This window comes from Balaenoptera borealis (genome assembly GCF_965194805.1).
Source record: "Balaenoptera borealis genome assembly, chromosome: 8".
Lineage (NCBI taxonomy): Eukaryota > Metazoa > Chordata > Mammalia > Artiodactyla > Balaenopteridae > Balaenoptera > Balaenoptera borealis.
The window spans coordinates 119340310-119349354 of record NC_138865.1 but is presented as its reverse complement, the minus strand read 5'-3'; the positions used below and the strand labels follow the sequence as shown (position 1 = coordinate 119349354).

Below are 9045 nucleotides of genomic sequence, written 5' to 3'. Positions count from 1 at the left end.
ACCAGGTGGGCTACGGGCTCCGCTCAAGATGGGAAGCTGGTGGCACTGGTCAGCGTTCCCCATGACTCAGGGAGGTGCCCGGGCCGGGGCCTAATGGGTTAACGACCATGAAGAGGCACAGACAGCCTGATGAGTGGGGAGCACCGGCAAATCCCAAAGCGGGTGCCGTTTCTCCAGGCTACAGCCCAGAGGTTTTCTTTCATCATAATTAGTTGGCTGGGACTAAACGCGCAGCAAGTAAAATCCCCAGGGAGCAGCAAGGACCCCGCGATAACCGCCACGTTCCCCGCATCGGCCATTCAGTCTCCAGACGCAGCCCCTCAGAGTCAGCCATGCGCTTGCCCTGGGAGGGGCCAGGTAGGTGGGTGGGGCCGCAGGAGAAAGTGAGGTCGGAGCTCCAGAGCTCCATCCACCCCGGCCCTATGTGCCCCCTCGGCTCCTCCACTGAGCAACCTCTCTGCCTGAGCCTAGAAAATGGGCTAAGCTGGACTCCGGTTTCCGGGAATCTGGAAGCAGCCTTGCAGCTTAGGAAGGGCCGGGGGCTTCCGATGGCCAAGCTCCCTCTGACCAGCCCCTTCCACCCTGTGCCTCGCGGCCTGTGTGCAAACTCGGGCACCGGGTGATGTTTCTAAAAGCAACATCAGAGCCTCTCCGATCTATTTCCTAAACACATTCAAAATCGTACAAAGAGGGACCCAGGGACGGAGAAGCTCCTCTTGCAGGCAATTATCTTAGAGCTAAATCAGCCAAGCAAGCAAAGACCCAACATCAAGGACAGCCACTGCTGTGATGTTTACGGGAGGAAACCTCAAAACAGTTCGTCAGCCTTCAGCAGAACGGGGTGCACTGATCTGCACTTCGTGCAGGGGATCTCAGCAGGGGGCTCGCAGGAGTCGGGGCGCGGAGGAGGCCGGCGGCCTGAGGTCCGGGCCAAACCCTGTGCACAAGTGAGCATCGTCTCCCTGAAGCCTGGAGCCGTGGTCAGAGGCGGGGGCTGTTCCGGGAGCGTTCCCTGCTGCACCCAAGGTCACACCCAGCCCGACTGGAAACTGGGTTCTTAGCGGTGACTCGGTATAACCAAGAAAGTGACCCAAGGCTCAGCATCTGTGGACGTGGACGATGTCACAGAACTCAGAAGTGGGAAATAGCTGGTTATAACACAGTAAGTGCACAGCCCGGGCTTGTGCACACATGCACATCTTTCTGCTCAGAAACTGGGTGCTCACTAGCGGGGGTTGGGGGTTGGTCACCGTTTTCTTCTTCAACTTTCTGAATTTTCTGAACTGTTCTTGCAATAACGATGGAGTCGCAGGGTGGTCGCTAGTTGCGGGGGTGGTGACAATCTCCTTCAACTTTCTGAATTTTCTGAACTTTTTTTTGCAATGACGATAGCTTTGTGTTATAATCAGAAGAAAACAATAGAGCTATTTTTAAAGGCAGGCAGCTGACACCTCAGAGAAGGGGAGTGTGGCAGGCCGGGGGGAAGCATCCGGGGCACCAAACTTGCTGGCACCCCACATGACCTTACAGGCCAGGGATGTCCCTGCCCGGATAGACCAAGTGCTCGGAGGAGGGGCCCAGGGCAGAGGGGTGAGGGCAGGAGGGAGGAGGCGCCAGCCGCTGCCAGTGATGAGACAGCTTTGTCACTAACATACGGGACACCCCTCTGCTCTCCCTGGCTGCTCTCTACCCACACTTCAAAACACACACACAAACGCAACACCTCCACCAGGGAGGGTTCGGGTGGGTGGGGAGACAAAACGGTGCCCCTTTTTGGAATGACAATAGGAGGGAGGAATACAGCCCCGTCTGGAGGGAAGGTTCTGCCCCATGGTGCAATCGACCAGCAGGCAATTCCAGACAGTGTCCTCGTTGAGCTGTGTGTCCAGCAACGGGGAGGGTCTGCATGAGCGGTCCACACCCCAAGTCGGAAATCAGCACACAAAACCCCACTCTTCCTGAAACATTAACCAGCCCAGACCAGGGGTTTCTAATCGGTTCTTCTGGTTTTGCTAAACTCCCATCCTGCCTCTGAGAAGGGCATACGTTCCCCCCACCCTCCCTCCCCCCTTCCCTCCCCCCAGCACCAGGTCCTCCAACAAAGAAATGAGGAGCACCTTTGGCCTCATGTTTGCCTGATGAATGGACAGAGCTTGGGAAATGACGCAGGCGCCGGCCGCAGAGTGGCAAGTAATGGTGGGAAATTAAACCAGCCTCCTTGGGTCATCCATCATTACAACCTCATTCCTTGCCCCCTGCCCAGGGTCAGCCGCGCTCTCTCAGAGCAATCCATCACCCCGTGGGCTGCAGGATCATGAGACAGCATCTCTCTCTGAGGCCAGGGCCAACCAGACACCCAAAGCCCAGTGCTCGCTCACTCACTCGGAAATGCCTTTAAAATGCTGTTCTAAATGAGGATTTAATTGAACTGTAATAAGGCATCTCATATGTGTTTAAAGGACAAAGCCCTCCTGGAATTAAGCAACATTTAAACAATCACTCTGCCTTCTTGGCCGTGGCCTCACCCCACCAACGGCCACCCACCAGGCCTCGGACAAGCTTTCATTTATTTGCTCATTTAAGAGAAACGTAAGAGGCAGAGACAGTCCTTCATGCTCAGCAGATCCCGTTTCATGGTTCTCCTTCTGGGGTCTGGGAGGTGGAAGACCAGACGGGATGTGGGATGTGGGGTCATGTGGCCAGTTCTGGCCAATGAGATGCAAGCAGTCGTTCCAGGTGGAGGTGGTTCCCTTCCATCTCTCTCTTCCCCACCTTGGGAGGCATGCAGGCCCCGGGCTGGGTTACGGCATGGAGAACGGCTGCTCTGGAGAGTGGCCTGGCCCCAGAGCCGTCTCTGTGGAAAAGGAGCCAGTGTGGGTGCAAGCACCGAGGATACAGTTCCCCGGTCACTGCAGCCGATGCAGCCCAGAAGAACGCCCGCACGGGGCCCTACTGCTTGCTGGGTGGGGACTGCAGGGCAAAGAAGAAGACGGGGGTCTTGCCTTTGGCGCTTGCAGTCTTGGAGAAACCGCAGAACCACTCTGACTGCCTCATCTCAGAAACGAGGTACTAGATTCGGAGGAAAGAAGGTCATCTCCAGCTAGCCAGCGGCAGAGCCCCGATAAGCACCTGCTCGGTCCTGTACTCCAGGCTCCAGCATCGTCCTTGGTGGGGCTGTTCTAGAAGCTCTTGAATTTCAGGGTGAGCTGTGGGAGCTCTAGGTCGGTTCGGTGACGCAGATGGAGCCACTGGGGTCACGGGACCAGCTGAGGTCGGAGGCAAGAAGTCCCCGCTCCCTGTCTGGCCGGCTGGTTATTTTCTGTCACATCTTCCCCTGAAGGCGTCCGTGGAATGAGCAGAGCCACCGGGTCACAATCACGGTCTGGGTACATCATCCTGATGCAGATGCACTGGCTTGTAGGGGAGGCACAGGTCAGGTTTATCTAAATAGAAAACTCACCAAGCTTTTGTCAACAGTGGGAAGTCTTTCAGCAAGCATCTATGAACAGCCTGCTGCATGCACAGCACTCGGTGCCCTTGAATCCTGAAGTTGTTCGAAGACCAGGCTGAAAGATGCGAGAACACTTGGAGTGGGGGAGGGAAGGGAAGGGGGAGGGGAGTCTGAGTTCAGGCTTCGATTAGTCATTTTTTCTCATCTTTTCAGGGTTTCCAAAATTCTGGGCCCATCATGAACCCACGGCTGGGAAGGACCTTGAGGGCACTCCAGTCAAACCCCTCCCCCATCCTCCCCACCAACCCGCCATCCCCTATGATGCTCAGATTCTCTGCACCGTACTTCCAGGAAGGCCAACGCCGGCTCTCCAAGCATCTCTGGAGACAGCTGCTGACCTCATCCCGAGGCAGCCTGGGCCACTTTGGGTACCTGGAGTGCTCAGTGGCACGTCCCACAGGGGGATCGATCTCCAGGCATCAGGTGGTCAGTGGGTGCCCTGACCAGAGTGCAATCTACACAAGGGCAAGCTGCACCTCTGGGGCTGGCATCAGGGGCTTTCTGGGCCCCCGGCAGGAATCAGGGAAGGAATTTGGCCTTGAAGACACTCCCAGGTACGTGCTCTCAGGGCCAGGGTGACTCCTCACCTCTGTTCTTGAAGAAACGTGTCACGTGTCTCGTGTCTCGGAGACTCAGTGCACCCCTGCCGTCTCCCCCATCCAGAGTCCAGAGCTGGGGCAGCCATCACCCCCTCGCCTGCCCCTGGACCCTAAACAGCCCCTGGGAGGGCATCACCTCCCTCGTGGGACATCAGTCCTGTGCATCCCTCCAGACGTCAAAGCAACAGGACAGAGCTCAATCCCTTCTCCGAGCGCCTCCCTGCGTCTTCCAGAGCCCACCTTGGAGGGTCTCCTTTCAAAATGTGTCCTCTTCCGCCTGCATCCCACGAATTCCATGCCCCCCACTTCTGTGCTGTTAAGGAGACTTTATGCTGCCTCAGATGTAGCATCTTTGTCAGTTTTCAATGTGAAAAATAAATAATTACAGGGGTGTTGACAGGCTGGTTAAAAATAGCCCCTTCTCTTAAAAGGTGAAAACTTGGTGAGAAATGCAGGGGCCTGGGGGTTGGGGGGATGGGAGCTTGCCTCCGTCCAGCCCACCCACTATCCCGGGAAAGCCAGCCCACTCCAGACTCCGGGGGCCCAATCAGATGCCCTGACGCTCCCTGCCGGCCTGTCTCCAAGCCTGATGTCCTGATCAAACCAGGTGGGAGGCCAAGCTGCCCTTGAATCTTGTTATCATGACACATAGGTTTTGATTCAAGGAATGTGACTTCCCAAACGAATCGCCTTTTATTAGGTACTATCACTTTAAAAAGAAAAAAAAGTAGCATTAATTCCAACTATGTGCCATGCCCTGGGATTGATTCTGCTGTCAGTGTGTCAGGAGTCCCTTCTTCATGGAAGAAGCTCTGTCATCTTTTATGCCAATGTCAACACCAGCCAAGCTCTCCTGAAGTGGGTCCAAGGACCGCAGTCTTGGCGCAGGAAGGGACCACCCCACACAGACCCCAACTGCAGAAGCAGTGGTGGCCAACATTCTGGAGACCTGAGAGGCTTGAGGAGCAGTGGGCAGCAGTGGAGGTGGGTGAGAGGGTGAGCGAGGCCCAGCGGCTCGCAGCCAGGCCCAGCGGGATGTGGGCAGTGCCAGGGCCCCTGAGCTATCTCCCAGGGGTCATGCTTCCCGCCCCTCCTGCTCCACAGCCCATGCAGCTGCCAGAGCCCGACTCAAGGCCCTGATGCCCTGCCTGGGACCCCCGAGACTCTGTATCACCCGTGAGTCCCCCTTCTGCAACCCCACAGCCCCACCCATCTGTGGGCCCATTCCCCAAAGCGGGTGTTCATCCTGCCTCCGCCTTACACGCCCTCCTGGAAAACCCCTCCTCATCCTCAGAGACCATCCACGGTTCCCTCCTCCGGAACCTTCCTTGAGCCCGGGCCTAACTTCCCCTGAGCTGCACACAGCACAGGCCTCCTGGAGTGCATGCGACCCCCGCCCTGACGTGAGCCCTTACTCGCCACTTTCCCTGTAAGGACGTGCTTTCTTGGGGCACAGGAGGGACCGCCTACACTTGTCAACCCACTCGCAGACCCTGAGCACTACTCGTCAATAAGGCCTTGATTTAATCTTCTTCACCGTCTCCAGCTAAAGAGCTACAACTGCCGCCTCCACTGCTGGGACCACTTTCCTGGTCAAGTGGCTGCAGAGCTCCGTCCTCTGTGTAAGTCAAGGGGCTCCACCCCCAGCCCAGCTGCTCCCGGGCCCGGCTCTTGTCCGCCCACCAGGGCCCCTCTGCCTTTCTCAGGCAGGTTACGGAGGACAGCTGAGATGCTGCCGCCAGGGAAAGGAGAGCCCAGCCAGTGAGCCCACTGCCAACTCTGCCCTGCCCCGCCCCGCCCCGCCCCGCCCCGCCCCGCCCCGCCCCGCCCCGCCCCGCCCCGCCCCACACCAGGCCTCGCCTCCAACAAACCACGCCCACACCACGCCCCATCACACCCTGCCAAGCCCACACCCCCTGCTGCGCCCTGCCAGGCCACACCCTGCCACGCCCCCATCACAGCGCATCCCTGCTGAGGCCCCACCCACCTGGCAGGTCCTGCCACCTCCAGCCTTGGTCCACGCCCCTCTCTCTCCCTGGGCGGCTGCAGCAGCCCCTCGCCGGTCTCTGTGCCCTCCTTCAGTAACTCCTCTTCATGGCGGCAGTGTTTGGCCTGCTAACGCACAGCCTGGACCACGTCCCTCTGCTGCTCTAAAGCCTTCCATGGCTCCCGTGGCCTGGGGACGAAGGCCACGTGCTTGGGCTGCCATTCAAGGACTCCACAGTCAGCCCGCGAAGCAGGAGCTCATCAGTCCTGCCTCTTCTGATTTTGTCGCCCACCCTTCTTCTCCGCCCTTCCAGGTGCCGTCACTGCATCTGGACCCCTCATTCTGCCTCACACCCCACAAAGCCAAGCCTAGACCCCATTTTTCCCACAAGACACCCTGATTGCCATGGTCAGAGGTGGCCTCCCGTGTTTGGGGTGGGGGGCGGTGTTGGCCTTTCCTTTACTGGTTTTTATAAATAATCATAGTGAGTGTTTCTTGAACCCTCTCAGGGGCCAGGCCCTGGGCTGAGGCCTTCCCGAGCGCTGTAGCCACAGCCACGGGAGGCTGGGAAGGAGGCCTGCCCACTGTGTGAGGTCAGTGTGGTTTGCTGAGTGAATACTGAGCTTTTGATGCAATAGCTCTGACCAGGAGTGCTTAAGCTATGGGGGAGGGGATCCCAGGACCCTTGAAGAATATCATGAACATGGAGTGCACATGGTCACAAAGATCCACCCCGTTTCTGATGCACTCTCAGTCCCCATCACGCCCTCCAGATCTGTCCTCCAGGCTCTGGTTTCTGCTGCCCGCTCTCCTCTGCCCCCGCAGGCCTGCAGCCCTCCTCCCCACCGGCTGGAGGGGACGCTTGAGAGAGGGGATCGGGCTGGCAAGGAGCCTGCACATGATCCCAGAATGTGCACTTGAGCTCCACTTAGCTGCCCACTGTTTAAAAATGGAAGGAAGGGATTAAAAATGAGCAAGCGAGATGGCTTTGTGTAAAACCATCAGCAGCCGAAATGTGCAGGCTAATTTGATTTCCGCCTCCTCCTGCTCTGAAGGGAGCAGACTCGAGGGCTGAGCTTCTCCAAAGGCAGGAGGAGAGGACTGCGTGCAGTGGTGCAGTCGCAGAGCGCCTGCCTCTGACAGCTGCCACTTGCAAATCTCCGCAGCTTCCTCCAAGCACCGGCATCCCAGTTATGGCTCCTAATAACTCCCCACTGTCTGCTCTGGTAATCACCCAAATTCCAGAGCTGCACTGGAGAAGAGAGAAAAGGGCCAATTGGCCAAATAAGCGTGAGGCTTCTTGGGTTCCTGGGTTGTAAGCCTTAGCAGGCGCCATGAGAGCGCAGAGGCAGCTGCGGTGGGCCGCGTGGCACTGGGCCGGCTGGGAGCCAGGCTTCCCCATACCCTCATGTGTAATCCTCACGACCACTCCATCCAGCGGGTGGGTATTAGTCACCTACGGCTACAGTAATAGGGACAAGTGACCGCCAAGTCTTGGCTGCAGAAGACAACAAAAACCACTCATATCTCAATCTCTGTGGCCTACTGGGTGGTCTCAGGTGGGCTCAGGGTCTCTCAGGAGGCGGCAGTCAGGCTGGCAGCCGGCGCCGACTCATTTGAAGGTTTGAGTGGGTCTGGAGGAGCCTCTTCCAAGCTCAATCACGTGGCTGTTGGCGGGAGGCCCAGTTCTCCACCGGGGCTGTAATGACAGCTGGCCCGCCCAGCACGCGCCCTCCGAGAGAGGGGGAATACGGCCACCCAAGGCAGAAGCCACAGTGCCTTTTGTAACCTAATCTCGGGGGACGTAGCACCCTTTCTGCAGATTTCCGTTGGTCACACGACCGACCCTGGTACAGAATGGGAAGGGGGTTGGCAAGGTGTGATACCAGGAGGTGGGGTCACTGGGGCCGTCTTAGAGGCTGGTTTCTACATCGTTTCCCCATTTTGCAGGTGAGAAAACTGAGGCTCAGGTCATGTAGGTCGCTGGCCTGAGCTTACGCAGCCCGTGGGGCAGACCCCAGATAGGACCTTAACATGTCTGACTCTAGGGTCCTAGGACTCCCATGGGACATGGGGGTGAATTCCAGCTCTGGTACAGCTGCTTACGCTGATGTGTGACCTTGACAGTGTCACTCGTTGACCTGGGCCTCAGTTTCTCCATCTCTTCAAAAGGGATGATAATGGCTGTACCAAGATGGCCCCAGTGTCCTGAGGGGACCTGGGCAGTGGGCAGGGGAGTTTGGCTCTGTCCCCCCATCTGAGTCGGCCTTGGGGTCTGGCTGGGATGGGCGGACTCGGCCTGGAGCCAGCACTAATCCCCCCACAGCTTGCATGCAGACAGGGAAACTGAGTCATGAAGGGCTGTTACTCACCCAAAGCCAGCTGCCGGTCAGGGTGGGGCTGGGGGTCAGGGTCAGAGCACACGGACCCCGTGTCCCAGAGATCTTTACTGCAGGACCTGCCTACCTGGACGGAAGGTATGAGACTCAGAATAGTAACAAAGATGGTTGATGAGGCCTGTTCTGGGCCACCTGAGCTTTATCTCCTCGCCCCTCACTGCCACCAGCCCCACCCCACCCCTCTCCCAGCGGCTGCACCATCATGACCTCCACTCAGAGGCAATCACTCCAACACCCCCAGGGGACCCTCTGTGCATGTCCCATAAGGAGTAGGTATTAGTCAGTAGGCAGCTGCTGTAACAAACATCCCCCCACCCCCGGCCCCAACCTCAGAGGCTTAAGACAAAAAGTCCGTTCTCACTCAACACACCGGCCAGTGTGGGAGGTCCAGATGACAGCTCAGTCGGCAGCTCCTTTCTCCCTGTTGACCTGCCTTGACCCCTCAGAGTCCTTGGCCCTAGTCCTGATGGAGGGATCGCTGGTGGCGAGCCCAGCCGCAGGGCTCTTGTGAGCTGCATCACTTCTGCCCACATCCCGCTGGTCAGAGGA

At 58.0% G+C, this 9045-nt stretch overlaps 1 long non-coding RNA gene across 1 annotated transcript; it reads left to right on the top strand.

Moving 5' to 3' along the window:
- The first annotated feature begins 310 nt into the window (after positions 1-310).
- On the top strand, positions 311-4507 carry LOC309633896. The gene is made up of 4 exons (XR_014247749.1): positions 311-1162; positions 3478-3575; positions 3665-4065; positions 4175-4507. It is a non-coding gene; the product is annotated as an uncharacterized lncRNA (long non-coding RNA).
- Positions 4508-9045: the final 4538 nt, after the last annotated feature.